This window comes from Anomalospiza imberbis, chromosome 1 (genome assembly GCF_031753505.1).
Source record: "Anomalospiza imberbis isolate Cuckoo-Finch-1a 21T00152 chromosome 1, ASM3175350v1, whole genome shotgun sequence".
Classification (NCBI taxonomy): domain Eukaryota; kingdom Metazoa; phylum Chordata; class Aves; order Passeriformes; family Viduidae; genus Anomalospiza; species Anomalospiza imberbis.
In genome coordinates, this window is record NC_089681.1 from 132,495,296 (window position 1) to 132,519,965 (window position 24,670).

The 24,670-nt window shown below is 38.7% G+C and overlaps 1 protein-coding gene across 10 annotated transcripts in view; it reads left to right on the plus strand.

Moving 5' to 3' along the window:
- CACNB2 (calcium voltage-gated channel auxiliary subunit beta 2) overlaps positions 1–24,670 on the plus strand; it is a 239,086-nt gene that overhangs the window by 162,218 nt on the left and 52,198 nt on the right. The window lies entirely within an intron of this gene.

Here is a 24,670-nt window from a genome sequence, read left to right on the forward strand (position 1 = left end):
TTCACCTGTGCTACATCTTTAAATAATACTGCACCTGTAAAAATTGTGCTCATTTTATTTATTATCATTCTTTTATCTTCATTCCAGTTTTTCTTTTTTTTGGTATGCTAGCTGCAAGATTTAAATGTATTAACTGTTTTCCAAAATCTGGTTCTTGTTCTAATATATTTAAATACACCATTGAGATCCCCCCCTTAGATCTACCTGATCTACATTTTTCTCTCACTTTCTCTGGGTCCCCTCCTCCATTTTGCCTAGTTTTCAAAATTCTTTATCTCCTTTCCATCTCCTATTCCATTTAATTCTCCACTGCCAGCTTCATCTATGCCCATTTATGCCACCTGTTTTACAAGAGCTCTTCTGAAATCTGTGAGTCCAGATCACTGCGCTCTGTAGCTGATCATGTGGCGAGAACCAGCTCTGTAAATAATACAGTACTATAATGCACGAGCTGACATCTTCATCAGGCCAGAAAGCCTGAATAGGGAAGCCAAAAATGTTTTTTTTTTTTATGTAATTGTTATCTGATATTTAATAAGAGCTCCTACAGCAGCTTTTTAATGAGCTGCTGGAATGTGCCAAGTATAGGAGATGCTGAACATCTCTTTGAAGTTGGATCTTGCTGTTCTGGGATCAATGTAGCAGAAACTCAACACTGAAGCAGCTCAAGAAGCAGCTCACTTCTTCCCTTCAGCCTTGTATCTCAGAGGTTGCTGATTATAGTCAGGATTTTCAGTTTTATCAGGGGTGGGTTTTGCTAGTTTGAGGTTTTTTTGCTCCTGGGAAAGATGATAAGGGCTGCCCTGAAATTCAGGTGAAGTTTTGAATTTTATCAGTAAACGCACAATCTTGAAAAGAAGAGTTGAAGTAATAGTATCTTGCAGACTAATCAGGGTAGCAGTGCAGTGCTTACTGCTGAACTGATGCCTCCCTTAGCAATGAGTAAATCTATGCGAGTGTTGCTATGGGAATTTGGCTTACTGATGCTGGCTTGAATACATGGACAGCCCTTATGTAATATTCATGACCTCTAGCACAGCTGCCATTGTAGTTTGTAGAGAATCTGCTAGCAGACCTTGACTTCTAAAAGCTGTATTTCTATACATAAAACCAATGTTCCCACTCCAGCTGGCATGAGATACAGTCTCTAGGTCTGACACCGTCTGAAACTGTAAGACAACTTGTGAACAGTCAAAGTAGTAAAGGCACTGCCAAAACCAACCTGTTGTAACAATGGTTATTCCAGTCATAGAAAACGCAAAAATAGTTATTTTAATACTTTTTCCTTTAAAATAGATTAACATTTTTGTTTCTCTAGTCAAATGTTAAAAGTCAATCCAGGATGTAATGTATGGCAATAATTTTATATGTAGAGGCTGTAAAGTGTAATATTTAGTATAGTATGATATTTAAATTAATACTATTAAATAAAACATTATGCAAAATTGGTGCTTTTGTTTGAAATAAGTGGTTAAAAATGTGTTTAAATTAAGCCTAACTTGGTAGATGTAAAATATGACAGGGTGTGGGTTTTTGCCTTTATTGATGGTTCAGTCCTTCACCTCCTTGAAACAGAGTAAAATTAATGAAGCAGTTGCTGCTGGTGGTGCCTCCTGGCTGCTGTCAGCCCCAGATGTGTTTGCCACAGGCTTCAGGTTTGCTGCCTGCTCCCCACGGCTGCCTTACCTTTGCCCTGCCTGACTTCCAGGCAGAGCCAAGTAACAAAGCTGCTTTAAATTTTGCCTTTTCTCATCGTGAGAGGAAGTGTTGATCCTAAATAAAATCATTACAAATGTATTTGTCACAGGAATTAGAAGAGGGTGACACACATGAATAATGCAGTGGTGGAGGAAAGATGATAGTGAATTAAGGGTAGATAAAAGACTATTGAACCATGTCACGCAGTTAATGAAAAGAGTTAAGTGACATCCATATTCCTTTACTACAGCTAGGGAAAACACCTTAAACTGAAGATAAAAATACAGTGATAGAGCATACAATGCCAAATTGTCAGGACAATTTTAAGATTTTTAAATTTGGATTCTTATGGCATCTAAGTGCTTGTGTGACATGAAGCTGGAATGTGTCTCTTATACCTATCCAAAGAGGGAAAATAAAACCAAAAAAGCTCATAAGGAAATGCACATTCTGGCCACTTTTATATTTATTTAATACAATCATTGCTTCTCTGGAAAATGCTTAAGCATATTTTGCTGACTCACTTTGGCACGTGACTTACAGTAAGGAAGGTGGGGCCACGGGTGCATATTCGGAGTCATCCAGGGACAGAAAATTAAGAGGCAGCTGATGAGGTTGCCTGCAGACCAGTGTCTACTCCTGAAGGAAACAGATCTGAAGAGAAGCTATTAAGCTCATACCTGAGATGAAATGTTCTTGATTAGAATAGTTTAGCAAGATAAATGCAAAAAGGCTGGTATTTATTGTTGTTTTTGTTTCATTGGGTTTATATAGGGGAAAAAAATTCAAGGCATTGAGGATCTCCTCAGTGTTCTCCTCACAGACCATAGCATGTGCTAAATCTAGGATAAAGAGAGAGGACCTGTGTTGTGTCCAGGTAGGGTATGCTAATAGTATCCAAATCTAAGGGCTTCCGGTGGTATAGGCTGAGTTTCCTATTTCCAGAAAACCATGAATCTTCAGCATTGACAAGCCAAAAAAATAATGATGTTAATTGTATTTAGCACTAATAATTTAAAAACTGTCATTTCTATAGTCAAAAAAGCTTTTAAGTTGTTGAAGGATGATGATTCAAAATAAATTATAGCAAGTAAAGTGGTTTTGTTGTCCATTCCTTGCAAGTATTCAATTAAATATTCCTTAAAACATTGCACAGAGTGAGAGGGATGAGATCAAAGGAAAACTGAAGTACAAGTAATAATAAGAACTAGTTGAGCTAAAGTTTTTACATGAGAAAGGGGACTTCAGGAATTTTTGGCCTTCACCAGTTCTGGTCAAATCAATTCAAATATTCCATAGATTTGTTTTGCCACAGGTACTTCATACATTTTGAATCTAGTTTTTGACTGAGAAATAATTAATCAGATGTTCTGTAAACCTTTCTTCTCTTCTGCAAAAGTAGCTTCTTTCTTGTCTCTTCAGATTTTCATATTTTGCCTTTTTCCCTCCCATGGCTTTAGAGCTCCTTATTCAGAAACCATTTCAACAGAGATCTATAGAATATTTTCAGCATTTTAGAAAACGATTTTTTTTCAAGTATTTCTAGTACATTGGGTACTGAAAGTGCCAGTTAATAATTCAGGTTCTGTTTGTCACTTGGGACAATGGGACAGCTCTTTGTTCTCTGTTAAGGATTGTTTTCAGCATCCTGTGGCCCTAAAACTTCTTAAATGACTGTCAAAATCAGATCATGGCCTATGAGAAGTCAGTAATTGTGTTAATAATAGTAAATCTCAATTCCCCTCAACTCTGCTTTGTTTGCACTCCACCTAATGCTCCACTGCTAGCATCCTTTTAGGCGTTTGTAAAAATTTGAAATATATATACTTCTAGTTTTAAATGCCATTAAAATAATTTTTATGTTAAGAGGGTGAACCACTGAAATTTTGATACTAGATGTCACTTTTCTGGGTCTGAGGCAATGATATAAGCTGTCACATTTTGCTTTTTTTGATGTGTGCTGTAGTAGTGGTGATGGCTTGTGACTGTGAGTAATAATGCAATGTCTTAAATGTGATGCATTGCCTCCATGCATGGTTTGGCAACCACAGCTTTGAAATGTGTAGCAGGCTGGGATAATGCCTGCATAGCTCTGTGAGGCTGAGGGCATGAAAAAGATTGTCAGATGTAATTATCCAGTGCAGTGTGCCAAGACTAGTTATTTGAGTATTTGTTCACTCTCAGACAGGTTTCACAGCCTCAGAATGACCCCATGCTGCTAGCGGGCAGCTGCAAAGCTAGTTGAGGTATGTCTACTGAAGCTGCAGTAGCATTTTTGACAGGCCAGAAGTGCCCATCTCCTTGATGTGCATCCTTATATTATGTCAGCTTGTTCCCTCATGGACATTCTTTCTATTTTCTCTCAATTACCAGAACGTCATGGTGCTGAACAGCACACAAAGCTATAGCAACACAAGATGGTACTGTTAGCTGTTGTGTGTGGTAATATTTTTTTCACTGATTTCTTCTCATTTGCCCTTATGTTTTAGAATATTTTTATTGCATGCAACCATTTAGATCACTAATGTTGTGTCATAGTTGCTGGGATCACGTGAAAGCTGGCACAGAGATCTAGCTGGAAAAGGAATGAGTTGTTGATCCCAAAGTACAGTTGGAATTCTGGTTGTTGCTTAGCTGCAGGTGAGTTCTGCATTACTGGGTCTGCTAAAATCAGGTTACAGATATTATTTTTCTTCATTTTCTTCATTAATTGCTGCTGTTTTTTCTTGAGAGTGTAACACCAGGATGTAAAGCAGCTTCCTTTTTACTCTCTGTGACCTATAGTTTTTTATTGGGTGTATTCTTGATCTATTTTGTCTTCAATTGAAGTGTATGTACTTGTTCTACACTAGTGCCTGCTGTTATATTGGTTATTTCCCCGAACAGTTTATCCCTTTTTACCGTTGGGCTGCATTGTTGGGGCTGGAATTCTTTCCTCCAATGGGGTCTCACATAACCTGGAATCAAAAGTCCTAGAGACAATACCATTTCTAATTAGAAGACATCTGTCATCTCCCATTCATACCATGATTACAGTGATGAAATATGTTTACTAAGTAGCATTTATTCTTCTGCTTCTTGGGTTTGAGTAGAAAAAAAGAGTGCAGGGATATTAACACAGCCTATATTTATATACCTAGATGTAGATACTTTAGTATCTTGGCTTTCTTCACTTAATAAGGAAAAGAGATAAATTGTCTCCAAAGAATGGACACAGTACTGAGACAGCATTTTGAGGCTCCTGAGGACAGCCACAGCTCTTCTTCCTGCTCTTTCACTGGCTGCTTTCACATGAGTGGGCTCTCTTGGTGAGATGTCTTTGCTCTGTTCCGTGTGGTTAAATTGCCACATGAAGGGCAGCAGTGCCAGTGGTACTTTGTGTAAAACTAAATAACTTCTTTTTTAAGAGAAGTGTGAAAGAAATATTTTAACTAAAGTAGGTGTCGTAAGCCAGATGCAAACATCCTTGCCTGGATGTTTTTCTGCTCCTTGTCCCACAGGTCCCTGGCACACCCAGCCAGTGAGCTGTAAGCTTCTGCTGCAGGCTGGTACTGCACAGGTCACAGCAGAGATTCCTGAACCCTCAAGTGCCTGCACCCCACCTGTGGCTGCTGAACCAAGCTGCAGATAAAGTGTGCTCAGTCCAGCCCTGCCCGTGGTTCAGGGGTGGTGACTGATGGGTCTGGGTGTTGAGCCAGATGCACATGTGGGGGGTCAGCAGAAGCTGCTGAGTGTCACAGGAGCCATACAACAGGATGAGAAGTGGCCTTGGGGATGTTCTCAGTGACTGGTGGGGAGTGAGTGTGGCATGGGGAAGGAGGAATTAAGGTATGTCTTTGCAGGCTGCTCAGGCTGGTGCGATGGTGGGCAGTTTCACTGATATCAGATTGAGGTAGATGCTGCTGGTTGCTCTAAGCAAAGTGGTTTCCACTTAAGACACACATGACCCAGTTCATTAACTTCCTTAATGTTTATAGGGTCTGATTTACTTTTTCCAACATCCAAGACAGTAATGTAATCCAAGACACTGTAATCCAGAACTTAATTTTTATCAGCTGGTGCTCCACCTATTAGATGGCATGGTTATTTTAATGGTTATTTTAACATATGAATTTCCTACTTAAAAGGGAATAATGATTCAAATGTAGAGGGGGAGGTAGGATTTCAGGGCACAAGCCATTGTTAAAGGTAGCTACAATGTGTGTGATGTTTGAATATAAAAGTCTGTGGTTCTGGACCTCTCACCCTGAGATCAGTTCAGTTGGCTAAAGCATGGTGCTAATAATGGGCTATTTACGTGGGATCCTTGTGGGTCCCTTCCAACTCCAAACATCCTGTGAATCTGTAAACAGGAGCATAAAGGAATTGTTAAAGGAAGACATGCACATGTAATTATATCTGTGTGGGCTTATACATGCATATGTATGCATTATATATATATCCATATACACATCCCTGTGTATATATGAATATACCTATGGTGAAATGGCTGCATGTACTGGCCATTTATATTCTACAGCTGTACAACCTCCTGATGTAAAATGGTTGGTTTGTATGCAGGGAAAACTGTTGTACCAAAGTATTAATTTGTGCAAAAATGCAAAGGTTTTGTCAGAGAACAAAGTAATCCTGTGATCAGAGCTGGTAGTGGACTGTCATGGGGTTTTTGGAAGCAGGAATGAGCTGGAGTAAGGACTTCAGTGCAGGCAATGAGTGCCTCGCACTGTGAACAGGTGCCCCAGTTCACAGTGACACACGTGATGTGGCATAGTGCCTTGGAGAAAAACTTGTTTGGACAACAAAGCCCTGTGCTTTCTGCTTCCTGTGCTGAGGGGACTGTATTCCAACCAGTTCAGGAGCTAACCTGATTTCTGTTGGAGCAGACACCTGGCTGATGTGTATTATTATTCAGGGAAGTACTTGTTGTCTGCAGTGAAAACAAACCTCCAGACAGTTCTTGAGTCCTTGGCAAAGATCTAAATTTCTTTATTTCTCCATAACCCAAGCTCCCAAAAATTAGGAAGAAGAAAAAATCCACAAGTATATATAGTTTTGTCTATATATATATAATCAGAAAAAAATGGAAGGAAGCTTCAAAATTAATCACTCTTTTTCATCATAATTGCAACTTGTTTTATAAAATTACATGCAAGATGCCAAGGAGTTCTAACTGTAGGTAGTATTAGAGTGCTTTGATACAAAATTAGACTGACATTAGATGCCAATTCTAAAGTGTTTCCTTTGGAAAATTTAATATTAGTTACATAAACTAGTCAGTGGTTGTATAAAACTTAAAAAGAATAACTAGGAACTCAAAGTAATCCTGTAATACCTGGGAGAAGGATACTCTGTGTTCCCAGGTTAGGAACATTTTAAGTGCAAAACTCAGCTTGAACTATGAAAAGCATCTAGATTCTGCATAATTCAGGTTATTAGAGAAATTACTTTAAAATGAAGATTCAGACAGGTCCCACTGATGCTTTTCTCCTTATGTTCTGGATATGTTCTGGATGTGTTCTTTTTGTCTGTATTCTGTGTAAAGCCCATGCATATCCTAGAGCAAAAAACTTCCCTTAACCTTCACCTGTGGACCCTGCAGAGGGCTTTGAACACTTCCTCTCTATATTAACCTCCAATCCTGCTTTGATGTTTTCCTCCAGGATTTCTTAACCACCTGGCTTGTATTCCCACACTAAATATGATAAACACTCTATTTTATACTCCTAAAAGGATCAGTCCTGAGGGAAAATGTATATACCGAGATGCATTTTAGGCTGCCACAAAACATCAAAGATTAAACAGACATTTATTCTTTGTGAAAGTATAGATAACCATTTACCCTTCTCCTTTCATTTTGGTCATGGAAATGTTGCCATTGGGCTTTAGTCCTGTAACTTTCACAACTACCTAGTTTTAGTTTTACTTACTTGAGTGAAACAATCAGCTCTAGTAACAAGTAAGCGAGCAAGCAAATACTTTCATTGAATCTGATATGAAATCTTAACATATAAGTTTCAAATGGTATTCTCTAGCTTAAGATGAGATATTTATCACTGAAATATTACTTCTTGGACTTATTTTTTTGAATGCCTTCTTCTTCTTGCTAAATAGCTAGAGGGTGAAATTTAAATCCAATTTTATTGTTAGCAAGACCTGCAAACAGTACCTGTTTTAAAAAAATAATTCAATGTCAAGCAGTACAACAGTGCAGAAAATTCTGATTAATATTGTTGCAGAAAATTCAAGGATTTCTCCCAGTTTTTTTGGTTTTTTTTTACTATCTCCAGCTTTACTTTTCTTAGTATTCTCCCTGGTCAGGTTTGGGTGATTTTAGCATGCGGTAATTCTTATGTTAATTTTTAGTTTATTCAAGTGGTTGCCTGTCATAACTGACATTAAAATAAGAACTTCTCATTCAATTATTCTTAGAAGTGAGACTTCCTCTTACTTGCTGGTGTGTAAGTATATGAGTTAAATACATGTTACCGAGATTACTCTTTAATCTCATTTTGGAAATCTTATCAGATAAGATACATATTTTCAAGGTGATTGGTTGTTTACATCTAAAATACATAATCCAGTTTGAACACTGATGATTTATTTTCAGTATTTTGAACAAATCTGCATTTGACAGGTATGGAAAGCAGGGATGCACCCCATGGTTTGAGTTTTGTTGTGCAAATATGCTTGTGTTATTGAACTGCAAGTCATCCTTTTTCAGCGAGTGAAGGAAAAGCCAAGGGAAAAAAACAACTTGAAAGGGAAGATGAAGGATCAAACTGCAGCTGCTTTGATTATTTTGACTGGTGATGTCAGATTGTTGAAGTGAGAGAAGAGATGTGCCTGCTGCTTTTTGGCTCTATCCATTTGGCCAATTACTTAAAAATGAATTTTAAAAAGTTTTTGGATTCTAATATTTCTGCTGGGGTAAAACATGTGAACACGAAGCATCTGGGGTTACTCTACGTCCCTATCACCTCTGTCTATCATAAAAGAAGCTTATTCACTTCCTCACTGAAGTGAAAATGAGAAGTGCTGGGAACCTGCCATCTTGTAAATCAGCTGTGAACATTGCTTTTAATAATCAGCAGTAATAAACGGCAGGAATTGGAAAGGAAAATCTATTTCTGGCTTTCAGAAGCAGTCAGATCACAGATGAACGTATTCTTTCCAGAGGAGCTATAAGGGAGCTACATTTATCCCAGCTCTCTCATTATTTCAACCCTTTTATTCCCTTTTTGCAATGCAGCACGTGATTCACTCACAAAACACGCGTTTCCTTGCATTCCGCCCTGGTGTTTCCTGGTAGTTTAATCCAATTGAGATATAACACAAGCCCACCATGGAACTGCTCAACTCTGCTGCCTTTACAGTAGCCTTGGCATGTTCAGTGGACCTGGTCTGCTGGGGTTGAGCGTGGGCCTGCCTCATCCAGCTGCCCTCCAAGGGCTTGAGCTGCCTTCTGCAGGCACAGGGATGTGACATTTCCTGACAGGAACGTGAGGAAAGAGGAGTGTTTTCTGTACCTGTCCCCACTCAGCTGGCAGTGACCTGAGGGACCCCAATAGCTCCAGCAGCCTGTGCCAAAGGAGATGGGTGCTTTCCTTTGGTGAGGTGAAGGAAGACACAGCTGTGCAGGTGTATATGGCTGTATGCATATGAACTCTAATGAAACCCTTACATTCTCCTCAAAAAGGAAGAGGTTCCTTACTCCTAGATTTAAACTCAGCAGAAAATGGCCAGGTTAAATTAGCCAGAGTAACCCATATCTGCCCTGTTTGCCTTCCAGAGCAAGAGCTTGTCTTGGCATTACACTCAATGCTGGGTAAAATCTCCGAAGGAAGCTCTCAGTCCAGGAGCTTCTTTTGGAAGCCCATGATTACAGTGGAGGCCTGAGGAAAAGGGGAGGTTAGGAAAGGATAAAGGGGCAAAAGTGGAAAGGAATTAGGAATTTTGGAAAGGAATAGACACTGTGTGGATTGACTCTCACAGCTTTGTTCTGTGATTCAGCTTGAAGAAAATCCAGTGGGAAGGAAAAACAGGGAGCTGTTCTTGATTTGGCATTCTTGAGCAGGTTTGAAAGATTCAACTTCTACCTTGTATTTCTCAGACTTGACAGTATTTCTCTCGCACCCTTTGACTGCGCTGTGTCTCTCTGGCAGCGCAGTTTCATGGCAGTGGCTTTGGCTCAAAGCACTGTTTTGAGAAGTTTCCATCTGCAGCCGCTCAGTTCATTTGTTTCAGAAGGGTTGTTTTGAAGCCAGCTTAGCTGGGCCCTGTGTGCATGGTGGAGCCTTGTAGGCAGCGGTGTGCTGTGGGGTGGGGAGTGCTCCACAGCACAAGGCTGCAAAAGTGAGTGTACCCTTTTCAGCTGAGAAAGCCACCTTCTCCTGTGTGACTTGGGATCTTGCTCTTAACCTCCTGCTGATCGTAGTTTCTGATAGAGCAGCACATGCCCTTGGGTGTTTGTTTACCAGCTGGCAGTGAATTGATTACGCTAAAGGATTTTTCCTTCAGAAGCTGTATGATGTGAACAGGGACATGGCTACACACTTGCTGCTTGATTCCAGGAAAATGAGCAAGATATAAAAGATCATAAAAGAATGTATCTGCTTTACCTGCTTCATTCTGTCCTGAATAGACAAGGTCTTATTTTGGTCTTAAAAATTACGTTTCAGTGTTTCTTCCTGAATGCCCTTGCAAACCCAGTAGAAATTTTGTCTAATGCAGTCTGGTGGATAGTTGTGTTCCAACAGTCAGAAGTAAAACTACATTTTCTCCTTAAACTTCAGTGTATGTTGCAGCAATTTCACTCTGTTCATGAGCTATAGGCTCTCTGCTGTTTCTACAGGACTGTTGCACACTAGGACAGGAATGAAGACAGCCATAATTCAACAGCTGGAACATATAATATAGATACCATCCTGCATGCATCTTTCATGTCATCACAGAGACAGTTGCAATAGCTTTTTCTGAATTTTGTTCACACTGGGTTCTTGAAGCTTTGTTCATTATTTCTAGACACCATGACTGTCTGCTGTTGTACATAACTTCCTACAGAGTCTCCCTGGGTGTTTTAATACTGACTTGAAGTTCTCACCACAGTGATTTGTTGGCATGAAAGACCCCCCACACTACACGTAATAAACCATACCCATTCCTTTATGAGAGCCTGGAATTGCAGAGATGAAAGGCCACTAAATACGCTATATCTGTATCTGGTTCTCATGTATGAAACTAAAATTCATCATATGTGTATCAGTGCTATAAATTTTGTTAATTGTCAACACAAATACTTCTTCTTTTGAAAAACTGTTTTAAAAATAGATGCACAACTGATACTGTCAGGTTCAAGTCCTAAATTCATTTATTTGGAGTGATACATAAAGCCTGTGTTTGTTATGTGAGATAGTTAATTTAGGTGCTTATACAGAGTATTCAGTGTCAATACTGCTGTAATGTCTGTTAAGATTCTGTTTATGCTTATAGCACCAAGCTCTATGCATAATAAAAGAATACTATGTTAGCTCTTTAAAAAAAACAAAAACCAAAACAAAAAATGGAAAAAGAAGTGGTGCTTTTCATCCATAAGCTCATTTATTTTCAGGAATTTCTATAAACCATGGGTAACACAGGAACCTCCCTGTCAAAACCCACAAACAGTTTTCTTCCCTGTTGAAACTGTTTTGTGTTGAATAGTTTAAGGAGAAGTAAAAGATATCAAGTGAAAAAGTACACATAAGCATTTATGTCGCATTAATACAGCGGAAAAAAATTCATGTGCTGATCCCTCTTCCAGTTCAGGCCAAAGAAATATCTAAGCATTTGAGAGATATATGAGAGACCCAGGTTGGATACTATTCTTCTAGATTTATATAAAGGAATTAAGTTAGTTTCTTTTGCTCCAGGTTTTTTTGTAATTCTTCTTATGGAGCCAGCCTGAAAGTTTAGATGGCAATAAAAGTGGAAGAAGGTCTTATCAAATCAGTTAAACCTGGTAATATTCTTTTTTCAGTGAAAGAACTTTGAATGGAAATAGAAGATAATATAATATTTTGGGACTGATCAGAACATACTGTTTGAATTTAAGTTTTAAATTAAGCAGCTAATCAGAGTCTAAGAGCACACATCTTGTTCAAGGAATATACATTTAATTGATCAATCTGGTCAAATGTATTGATTTTCAGAGTCAAAATATGTTTTTATAGAGTTTTTTCAAATTTTTGCAGAATTCTAAATGTTAAAAAAGTATTTTTTACTTCTCATTATTGTAGATTTTTGCTCAAATAAAAACTCCTTGAGTTATTTTCTAATAGCTTTTTCAGTACACTCAATATTTTTTGTGACTTTGATTTTTCATATTTATATATAAAGTTTTAGATTTTAACTAAAGTATGAGGTCTTTGATACAGTAAAAGGAAGATAAATTGTGGAAGACTCAGCAAATTAAGTGTATTTTTTCTTCTAGCAAACGTTGAGTAGCTGCTGTGTGTTGCTTTAGCTACTCTGAGGACAGAAAGAGCTTTAGCAAATGTTGGGCCCTGTGTGAAATCAGTATCTAGTATGCATGTGAAAGAAACCTTCTGCAGAGGTGGGGGACGCACATGTTCTTGCATAACACTGTCAAATTTAGCAGTAAGTTGAATAACACCCAAAGAAATTTCATGCGTGGAGAGTAAGGCTTCTCTAATTAGCTGTAAAAGTCCAAATGATGGGTGCTAAACACTGTATTATAGCAGTAAAAAATCTCTGCTTTAAAGCTTCTATCACTATCATATGTAAGGAGCTCCTGGGTGTGGTGGCCAGTGGTGTTACAAAAAACTTAGTTAAAAGCATCATCATAAACCACTGCTTGTGGTTCACTGCACATGGTCTGAAGCACTCTGTATTTGCAGAAAGTTATTTCATTTTGGAAGGGGGCGGAGAGAATAAAATCCCTCAAATCTTCTTTAAAGATTCTGCAGATGTTTCTGATCCTTTTGTTCTCTTCTGAATCCCAACACGCACTTCCTCAGTGTGTCTCCTCTGGAATGGCCAACAGAAGCTTCAACACCAGATTCTCTTCCAGTCTGCTTCTAGAGGTAGAAAACATTTAAATTGCTTCCACTCCCTGATCAGTAGCTCAAATATTTCACATCCTTGCCAAAAGCCAGCTCAGACTGGCATGGAAAGTGAATGGTGCTGAGACCCATAATGACACTGTCTTGCTCCCAGTATCTGCTTTGAGACCTGGTTTCAGCCCCATTAAACGGTGAATTTCTTGGATCAACTTCATTACCAAAAAAAAAAAAAAATCCAACAAATCTATTTAGTAACATAAACATCACATTTAAATTATTAATTCCTCTCAGGGTCAAATTAAATACATTTATTTTAATGTCTTTCTAGAACTTACAAGAAAAAGAATTGTTATATATTAAATAGACCCTACATCTCTCCTATTTCCTCTTAATCTGGGAGGAGGGAGGCTGCATATGCAGAAATCCAGTTTTGAGTAACATTTTGTTTACTGTTGAATCTTTAAATTGAAATATGAAGTCTTGGCTTAGTCATTATATTTAGCCTAGTTAAAGTAGAAGTTAGCAGATAGGCTTTTTAATTTTTTTTAAATTACTGTGATCAGTTTAGAATGTCTATCAAGGCAGGCACTTATTACATGTATAATGTATGTATGCAAATAGGAGATACAGGTAAAGAAATGAGCCTGCACTGACTGTGAAAGAAGTCTGTTTGTTTGTAAGTAGGCTGCAGTGAATTTCTGCATGTTAAATAGTGAAAGAAATTCTTTCAACTTTTTCAAAATGTAGTCCATGAAGCTAAGTGCTTTTATTCCACAGTTACTTGAAGAAAGACATGAGTCATGAACTAAATGAAGTTTACATTTTAAAAAGGAACATATTCCAATATTCCAAATATACTGTATTTAAATATGTTTCTAAGCAGAATTAATTTACCATTATTTTTGTTTCCTGTTGGACTATACTAATTGGTTAATGATATAAAAATTAACAATTTACTATAGGTGAATGCTGTGATCCAGCTCTCTTGCTGGAATAGCTATTATGTGACTGCATAGTGAGAATGTTGGCTGAAAGGAATTGCAAATATGCATAAAGCCATGTCTGAAGGTCATTCTGAATTAAGGCTCTATTTCATTATTAAAATACCCTTGAGAGTACATGGTTAAAGATTTCTGCTTCACCTCATAAATAATGAGTACATGACATCTGATCCAGGGCCATTCATCTCATCTCTGTATTTCTCCAAAAGGTACTTTATAGAGTGGATATCTACTTTGTATTTAGATGTAAGTTGACTAGTCCTAATTTCCTGAAAGGCAAGGTTTGTCTAGATTTCATTAGAACAGAGGATTGCATCCAAATTAACACCTTGTAGGACAACTACAACAGCTCTGTTTGGTGCTGGTTTTACCCTCATTTTCTTAATCTGTCTCTATATTTTACCTGGCACCTTAGTCTCTTCTGATTTCTAATTCTTTCACCTTTTCCTGAGTTTCTCCTTGTTAGTCATGATATGATGTGCCCAGTCCCTGGGCAGCTTGCTCATTCCTCCCTGTTTGGCTGGAGCGTCTCTGCAGGCAGACAGTGGTGCAGGGGATGAGGAGGGGCTGGGAGCTGCTGCCTGTCACGTGGGAAGATGAGGCATCAGCATCCCAGTAAGAAAGTGTCATTCTTGGAAATCTTGAAAGCTCCCTCTTGTTTAAAGAGGAGAGAGGAAATTTTAAGGGGAAGGATAAGACTTGCTTTGCAGAAATTCCTTCATCACCAGTAGCTGGCTCCTCAATTGTGGAAATAAGACCGACTGTGTAGACAGCACACATCATCTATCCTTCATTGGCTGATCTAGTTGCTGGTCCTTCTCAACTGTCTTCATTGATGTCTTTGCCAAACAATTAGCAAGTTGGGTAAAATTCTCAATGCCAGAATTAAACTGCCTTGAGAGAGAGCAGGAGCTTTCTTCTTTTTACCAGCAGTGAGAAAAAGGATTGTTAAATGTGTGAATTCTTTCCAAATGCACGCTTGTATGATTTCCTTATAGTTCTTTGGTGGTTTGTTTTTTGTATTCTCATCGGGAATAGAGCATTTAATCCTTTCCATTTCCCTTTTAGTATATTGTTGTTTTGTTTTGGGTTTTTTTTGGCAGTTAGTTGGCTCTTTTAATAATCTTATAGCATGTCAGACATTTTTCCTCTCCTAGAAAACAAGGACTAGTCCACAGAATGAGAGTAGTATTGCTATTGCTGCTTAGCTCCATGTTTCTTTGTTTGTTGGCTTCCTTAATGTTGAAACTTTTCTTCCTGTTCAGTGTGTGTGTTGTGATTACAAAGACTGTGACGTATGTGCAATATTGATAAATGCAGTAGTCTAGTCCATTAAATGTCTATCAAATAGAATAGGACATTAGAATTATATGCAGTTAAAAGGATATACATACAAACTCTCTGATATTTCCTTTTTTACCTCTGCACCACTGGGTCCTGAGGTCAGTGGCAGCTGCAGCTGTTGTGATTAGGGTAGGACTTCAGGGAGTCATCCCAGCATCCTTACTGGTGGCTTCTTCCTCTTCCATTTAAGATCCATCATGAATCGTTCTTACCTGTCTGTCAGCACGCTTTGGGGCTTGCGCTGGGCTTTAATTCTCCATTACAACTGTTGCTCCTGAGTGTGGTGTGCTTTACACGTGCTGATAAGGGTTCTTTTTTATCTTCACTTTTTATCTTCTCTTTTTATCCCCTAACACTGTTTTTACGCAGTGCCTGAATTGAACTTGTTTAATGGCGACTCTTAGAACACGGTGCAGGTTGCTTTTAGCCCTTGGGCCCTTTATTGTAGGGACACAGAGAGTCCATTCCACATATTATTTGTTATTTCTGATTAGGTGCAGGAATATATCCAGTCGGTGTTACACAACACAGTTGTACAGAGCTAAGCAGAAGGTAAAGCAAAGTGTGTGCCTGTTACTGGGACTCAGATAATTTCTGGTAGGAGCAAGTCTCCCTGCAGGGAAGCACAAGAACCTTGGATCTCTGGTCTTAACAATAGGCTTGTGGCCTGTCACAAGAGACAGGAGCACTTTATTTCCTTGTCTCCAAGGCCTGAAGAATGTTGATGTTTACATGTTCCTTCATTTGCAGTTGGCATTCTTGCATCTTTTCCTGTGAGCCTTTGAAAGAAGATTTGTAGAGGTACCAGAGAGGCATCATGACAGCACTGAGGGCTGAGGGGCTGGGCAGGGTTTTACTCAGTTAATACTCACACAGTTAGCAGGAGAACAGAGAGTGGATGTGGTGAGAGTCCTTGGAGAGAGAGGAAAGAGAAAACCCCAAAGAAATATAAAACTAAAAAGTTACGAGATCGGAGAAGCAGAGATTGTGGTGAAGTGACAATGAAGGGATTGAAATAAATGGGGAGAAAAGATCAGGGAAGTAAATGCTATTTCTTCAGTTGCAGACTTCAAGAAGTCGCAAGATTAACACCAAAAATAATATTTTTTAAGTGTGTGCCCAAGTTTCTGAGCCTTTAGGCAGCATTTGGAAACTATTTCTTCTACATTTCTAAGGACTAGAATATAAGCTTTTTTTAAATTATAATTTGTTTTGTAATTAAATTACAACATTTAAAAACCATGGACTTAAAGAGTAAGAACCAAATAATCCAAGACTTAAAAATTATGCATATTGGCTACACTACTTGCTTGCTTTCATAAAGTCAACTGATGGGGAGGGGAGAAAAGTGAATGTGCCTTGTTGTTTCACCTTTGAAAACTCTCTCCTAGTGCATGTAGCTGTCTGTGCACCTCTGCTTCTACATTTCAAATCATCTTTTCTGAATAACTTCAGCAAGTAACTTAGATACTCCATCATATTACTGCCTTCATGATTTCAAGGTTGCTGGGAATTAATGGAAACAGTGACAACAGGTGAAATGTGATTAGTGACATTTAGAAAGTTGATAGTATCTATTCCAATTTTTTTTGTGGCAAAGACTATACAGAGCCTCATCTTTTTTTTTCTTTCTTCAGTGAGTTTGTATCTCTGAAAACATTCTGGAATACATAATTCAAAGATGTAAATACATGGAAAGGAGACTTCCATTTATCAAGAAGAAAATGAAAATGAATTTTGAGTTTGCTCTCCAGTTCTGAGTAGCTCTAGCACTGTCTGTCCAGAAATTTCTGCAAAATTGAAAGTTTTTCTGCAAAAAATCATTCTACAAAATGAAAAGGCTTATAGAAAAGTCATATAGCATATAGATTTAGTCACTGCTGTCAAATTTCTATATTTAATCAGGAGTTATTATAGAAATACTCCTTTTAAAGTAATAACAGTGTCACATGAGGATTATATCAGAGAACTGTTTGTATCTCTTATGGTTATGACCTAAATTATCTATATTTAGAGCACATCACAGATCTGAATACCTGTGACTTCACATCTTGTACTGTGAACTTCAAGGTTTAGTCAGTCATGAATGCATGCAGGTAGCAATATAAGCTTCTTTATTGTGGCCTTTTAGACCCATGCAACATTTTTCCATGGTAAACTGCTCCCATTTTTTAAGCTGGTTACACATCAGAGGAAGAACAAAGAAAAAACTCTTTGCCATGGTCTTAGTCTATTTGTGCTCACATACGTTATTCTTGTAAGTATTTACTAGAATATGTACTGGTAATTTTGTATTTTTAAAGAAGACACCATTTCCTCCTTGAAAGATGTGTTATGCAGGATTTCTGTCTTGCCAACTTCTCGTTCAAGACTGGTTCTTCAATGTGATGTTCTTTGCACTTGGAAGTTATATATGTGATCTCTTAATTACCCTTTGTGATGCTTGGTCATTTGTTTGTCCAGGACTAATGTCAAATGAAAGGCAGTTTATGATTATTGCATTAAAGAAATGGCTTTCACAATTGATAGGTTTATCATATTATTTGCAAAGGTTACTAATGGAAATAACAGCATTGAATGGAGGACAGTAACCCTGCTAAATGGGAATTGATCATATAATCATATACTTGGATAGCTAATTTAAATTCAAGAATCTTGTATTAAATGCAAAATTGTTACTGGTAAATTAACGCGATGAAAAAAGGCGTTTTCTGTTTTGAGCATTCTTGTTTCCTTATCACATCTTTATAAAGATTTTTATTTTTATTTTAAATTAGCAATAAATATTATTTCAAAGCAGCTGGTTTATCACACTTTGAAAACAGTCAGTTATTTATGTTCTCTTGTCATGACAGTACCTTAGAGAGCACTTCACTATTGCTTTTTACTCTACAGATTATTGTATGTTAATGAATTGTGCTTCCAGTTGTCCTGGAACTTTCTGATGGATGTAGAAGTTGTCTCCCAGGATATCTTAGGAGCAAAACTGAGCATCTGACTCTGTACACGTTTAGATAAAACTTCTACAAGAGACTGAGAAGATTAACTTTCTCTGAAATACAATAATTTCTGGAAAGTGATTGTTACTATTACTTCTTACATAATTTAAATAAAGTGATTCTTACACTTTTCTAAAAGTAATTTGCTAATAATTTGATTCAAATCTATGACTTTCTAATCCAAATCAGTTTTTAAACATCATTGAGGGAAAGAAGTCTGCAACTTTTGATCAGTACAGCTTAGTTACAATTTGGAACAAGTAAATGAAATAAAAATTTAGAGCCTGTAGCACAATTTTAATTTTTATGTTAGAAAGAGAAAATTTTTAGTAGAAGATTGGTCAAAAGGCAGGGCAGAAAGGCTGGAGGTCTGTCATTCATGGACTGCTGACACAAACATTAGATAGTGAATTGCTTTCCCTTAGCTTGCTTTCATCAGCAGCCTTTTCCATACCATAACCAAGGATGGGAAGCAGCATTTCTTGTAACAGTTTTAGTGGAAATTTCTGCTTAGTCTCAACCCTGAACTGTCTTGTTGAGTAAGATCCTGCATAGTATTTTCTTAAATAATTCAATAATGTACATACTGTGTGTTCAATTTTGTATTTTAGCTGAATTATACAGGAGGGTGGGGAGCTCTGTGCCTGAGCAGAGGCAAGAAGCTCCCAGGAGGCTGAGCAGGTGCAGCCTCCAGGAGCTGCTGCTGCGGGGACACGGTGGCTGGGCAGCACCAGACGACAGCCACCCTGTCCCTTGGGGCATCAGCCACCTGCGCCCGAGGGAGCTGGGCTTCCTTCATCCTCACCTTGCCATGTCACTATTAATGAGCTCCATTAGGTTCAATAAGGATTCAACATCTTGAGTTTTGGTCATTACAAATACAGATATGCCTCAGGTTGTTTTGCAGTACTTACTTGTGTTTTTCACTTAAGTAATGTGTTGTCATGGTGTGCTGTGCTGTTCATTCTTCCTTGGATGTGAATGTGAAAAATGGCCATGCTTCAATACACTTCAAGAGGAGGGGTTTGTCAGATATTACCTTACTGAAAGGGTGGTGTAAAACCAAGACTGATCCTGCTCATTTTAACTTACCAGGGAATCACATTCACTTCTCAGTTAACTGAGCAAACTGAGTTCTCCAAGGTTGTGTGATGTTGGCAGGATGTCCTAACACTGCAACTATCAAATACTAGCTCAAAAAATGCTATTAACTTCCATCCTTTCAGAAATCAGGGATCCAGGAGGGAGCAGGGATATGATCCTGAATGGAGAGCAACAATCAGTGAGAGCACTGCAGTGGTCAGTGACATTTCTGAGGAACAGGACTGCCAGAGAGTTCATCCAAGTTGGAAGGGCTGAAGCTGGACTGGACTGGAGAGGGATTGTGATTTTTCTCTCTACAGCCTGTTAGCAAGGGGAGCAACAGAGGTTTTGGCTGCAGCTTTGTCCTAACCTGGAGGAATGGGGTAAGCACAGTGAAATCCAGGAGCCTGTTAGGAATTCCTCCAAACTGCAGAAAGGTCTGTGAGAGGCAAGAGAATGCCTGTAGTTAAAGCTGGAGGAAAGAGGGAAGATATTCTGAGTGAAAGGCTGCAGTATTCTTTTCAAGCACAACAACTAGTGAAGCTTATAGGAGTGGCAGATCTGAACTGTCATGTCTTCATTGCCACCTTAATTTCTGTCTTCTGGCTGGGAGCACAGTTACCCTGCATTGTAAGTTGCATGTAAAGGTGACAGAAAAATTGCACATGTTAAAAAAAAAAAAAAGGATACTTTAATGTTAAGATATTGTAATATTGTGTGTTCAAAGTATACGCTTTATCCTGTACCTTAAAGACTTGAATTACTTGTGAATGTTCTCATTTTTCTCTGTATGTAAAAGAAAGGGTAGCAATTTCTAAGCCTAAGAAGCTTTTAGTACTTTCCTTCATATGCATAGCCCATTTACAGAAATGCTGGGTCTGGCTTAACATGGGAGTTTACTTCCCTGGTCTTTTGGCCTTTTTTTGTTCTTGGCACTGGGTACAATTTTTTTTTTTTTTTAATAATGAGCTGATTTATTTTTCTTTAAAGTCAGACATTGATATCTTGGATTTTATTTAACTGGTTACTTATGTGTAAGATGAAGATGGAAATAAAAAGACAGATCTATGCCACTGTGATCTAATAAACAAGTTCATTTATAATTTGAAAAAAAAATTTAAAATGAAAGGTAAAATATTCACAATACTTGAAACAGTTCATGAAATGCTGATGGGAGAGAAATGACAAGGCCAGGGAATCTAATGGTTTGTGAGGTTATGAGAAGCGAAAGCTAGTCAGCTACCATTACCCTTTGGTTGACCACTTTGATATGGTGAACAAAAAGGTTAGAGGTTTCATGTTGTTTGCTTCTTCCCTTTTCCTTCTGGGAACAACTGCATCCCTTTTCTTGGCTGGATCAGCAGCTCTGTCCTGACCTCATGAGGCATTTTCCCAAGAATTAAAGTCCCCTCCCTCTGTTCCCTGCCCTCCTGCGTCCTATGGGATGGTGCTTCTCTCAGCAGCATGCCTAAATATCCCCCGCCGAGAAGGAGGATGTGTCTTCCGAAGACTCTTCACTGGGGTGGTAGGATTTTCTCTTTCCAGAGAAGACACAGTATTTATGATAGAGGATCTTCTGGGTGCTTGTCTCTCTTGTGCTTTTTAAAGCTATAAGCTTTTCCTAAGCTGCTCAGGGGTTACTGGGTCAGCCATGGCTTCTACTTCCTGAAGAAATCATTGGTTGGTGTTGATGTTAACAGTTCCAATCTGGTATAATGTACTAAGCCAGGGAAAGGCAGTGATCTCTGCACTGCTTGAAACAGGGCAGAAAAACACTCTTGTAGGTGGCTTGAAAGGACAGAACTTTTTCACAGAATGTCTTTATGTTACCTGTTTTAAGTGTAACTGAAACTTGATATTTAGGATAAAAAATATAGTTTGTAGACTCCGGCCCTTTTTTCACACTGAACTCCTCTTTGTTGAAGCTGTTGTGTTACTGGACTACCACAAAGTTCTCCAGTGCTACTATTAAGTGCTGGTTTTATGTGACTTTGCCTTTTAGTTGATTGCGAAGTGTGGTGAACATTTGTGTTTTGGTTGCACTGTTCACACATTTGCTTTTATCTGCTGACCTATCATCACAAAATTCAAGAGTTCTTGCTATTAGTATTAGACTTCTACTCCCTCTATCAAATGATAAAGCAAAAGACCGAAAACTTTGTGGGTGCAGAGGTTATGGTGTGTGGGAAGGCTTCCTGGATGAGCGCCAGAGCACAGTCGTGGATACCCAGCGTAAAAGTCTCACACTTTTCTTTTGGTTTACTGCCTTCCCATAGCTCCAGTGGTTCTGAAGGTTAGAACAAAGAAAAGTACAGTCTCAATGCAAAGACCATTGTAAACAAACACCCTGTTGTTCTTTCTGAAATCAGAAATGGCCAGTTTGATCCTGTGCAGGAAAAGTAATTTAAAAAAAAGAAGAAAAACTGTGAGCAAATAACACTGGTTCTGGTAAATCAGAAGGTTTTGGGCTTTGGGGGATTTATGAGAACATCAAGTTACATGGCCAGAACACACTATGCTGAGCTGGACTATAAAAAAGGGGGAATGCTTCCAACTTAAACTCTGTTTGTAACTTTTGCCTTTGCCTTGTTGCATAAAATGAGGATAAATAAAATGAATTAATTTACGGTTGTAACTGATAAGAAAAGTTCATTGGTGTTTGTTTTGTACCTCCAATCACAAAAATACAAGCAGCTAGAAAAGATAGATTTTATACTGGATTTAAAAAAAAAATATATATTTCTTTCTTTTTAGTGTAATGTAACAAAAAACCCCAAATAAATATACAGGGTGACAGACTTCCTACCTGAGCAGCAGGTCACTGCTTCTGTCCTGGCAGCATAGCCAGGGCCAGCCCTGCCATCTAGGGCTGCGTTTGCCGGGGTTCCTTTGTTTGATGCCACCTGGCTGCAGTGCTGTGGCCAGGGAGGATGGAGGCATGACAGAAATGTCTGACTGAGGCCAGACGGTTCTCCATCAAAATGCCTCAGCTACTTTGGAAGCTGCATTTTACTGCGACACTGAATTTTTAAAGATTCCGGTTGCTTCCCAGATCTTCCTTTCTCTCTGTGGCCCCTGGGTCTATCATATACGCATTTTAGCAAGAAGGGCTGCCAAGTGATACAGAGCACGAACAGTTTTGCACTTTGGGTATGCTTGTGACTTTCCTTTGTTGCTTTGCACAGCAGTTAAAGGTGATGGGGGAGAAGCACAGATGAAAAAGGAGGCGGAGAAATGAATTTTAAAATACTTTTTGAGTAGTAGACTCTGTCCTTGCTTTGCTGGCTGCTGTGTTTTTGCCAGCTGGGGAGAGCTGTGTAGTAATCATGTTAGAGTTAAAGGCCTCACCTACCACTATCTCCTTCTACTGATTTTCTCCCTGAGCAGTGCTGAGATGCAGGGCAGTACCAGCTCATGTGTTGGGGCTGCTTCCAGTGGCTCAGCAAACTCTTTTTTAGAGCTGCCGCTCTAAAACAAGTGGCAGGACAGCATACCACCCATTTCTCTCCTAACAGAGTCTTTCACAGCCTAGGCTGTCTCACTCCTTCTCTCTTCTTTGCCTATTTATTTATTTGTTTTTCCTCTCTGACAGATTTTTCAGTCTTCCGGGTGTTTTAAATGTCATGTTTGTGTTGGGTGTAAAAAGTGTTTTATGAGTGAGTTCTATCACTTTCCTGTCTGGCCTTTACCTGACCCTCTGTGTTATCTTTCCTGCAGCAGATAATCCTGAAAAAAAATGCTCACTCAAGGGCCACCTTTTCCACCTCTCTTGGTCTTTCCCCTGGCTGTTTCTTGAGAGTGTGGGTGTTGAAACCACTGCACTGCCTGGTATCTTTAGGACTGGGACCAGCCTAATAGTATCTCACACCTGATGCTTTGCTTTCTGTGCCTTAGGTTTTTGAGGGTTGACTCTGGGGACAAGTCTGAATACCCATGTTATCTTCTTGGGCTCAGTCCTTTGGGCTCAGCAATCCAGGATGTTTTGCTGTTTTTCTAGCTCTTTTGAGCTTCTAATTCCTGACATAGTTCCCACTTTGTTTCTGTCTTTTTGTGGTCTTTTAGCTCACTTGCCACCATTGTAGTTGGCTTGATTTGTTTCTTTTCCCTACAAATACAGGCAGCCCCCTTATATCCTGTGAGGGATCTAGGAGGGTTTTATGGGCCACTTTATTCACTTTCTGTGTTTCTGTAAGTTGCCTGATCTGACCTACTACAGGTGGCTTCTGAGTAGTCTTTAAGGCTTGTTTTCTGCCCAGCAACTTAGTGAGTTGTTCAGTTGAAATAAACCCCACCTTGTCTCTTCTAAATCTTTTCTTCTGTCACTCTAGGTCTAGACTATTTTTTTGTGTGTGTTTCTCTCTACATCACTGTGAGATGAAAACGAAGGCTTGTATGAATTTTTTGTATATAGCACTTAGATGCCACATTAATGAAAACATGAGAAGTTCATTGAGTAACAGAAAAGGGTAGTTAACTAATCCAAAATCTATGTGTATGGAGCTTGCTTGCTTTGGGGACAAAAGGTAGATAAAAATAATTCATTAGAAATACCTCCATTAATAGAAAACAATATTATGAGATATGCAAGAGAGATTTACTGTGCTCTTGACTCCATGATGCAGAGCATGAGTTTGACCAAGTAGAAGCAGTGAATCTGAGAGAGTTTAAATGCTTTGTGAATCTAAAATCCTCCCTTCCTCCCTTCCTCCCTTCCTGCCTGTCCCCCTCCCTCCCTCAAAGATATTTGGAGGTACTTCTAAAAAGTCTGTTTTTCTACACATCTTCTAGGTATTTGTGTAACTTTTTCTTGCAACCTCTGAAAGTTAGAAAATAAGTAATTTTCTGGCATTTTCTACACCTCCCATCATCATTACTGCTCCTGGCCAAACTGTTAGTCTTCTTCCTTCAACCTTGTCTTGAAGTGCTGTCCTCAAGACAGTGCAGCACTGCTGCATAAGGCCCCAGGCCCTCCCAGAATGATTGTTTAGGGGCAATGTGGGCTGTATTCTTGCCTGGTCATCTTCCATGGGGTCCTGACTTTCACATGCTTGACAGTCATTCTTAATTGAGGTCCAGTTCATAAATCCTGTCATTAGGACAGCCATTGAGTGAGTTAAGTGTTTCTTTCATACAGAATTGAGGAGTGTCTGGCCATTTACATCTATCCTAATAAATTGTGCTCTGTTTTTTCATTTAGTTAATTCTTCCAGTTTAGAAATATATAATTTTATGCTGACTTTCCCCCTATTTGTTTACTCTATTGTATTAGTATGACAGTTTCAGGTACTGTCCATCTTTTTTTCATATGGTTTAGTTTGTGCTTGTGCCTTTAATATTATTTCAGTGAGGACCTGTCAATTTCCTGAACTTTTTCCTTGAGTTGCTTATACTTGAGGATGCACTGCAAGTATATTAAAATCTGCTTTCATATAGACCGTTGTATCTATTCCCCTGTTGTCAGTCTTTCCTGACTGTTGTGACTTTT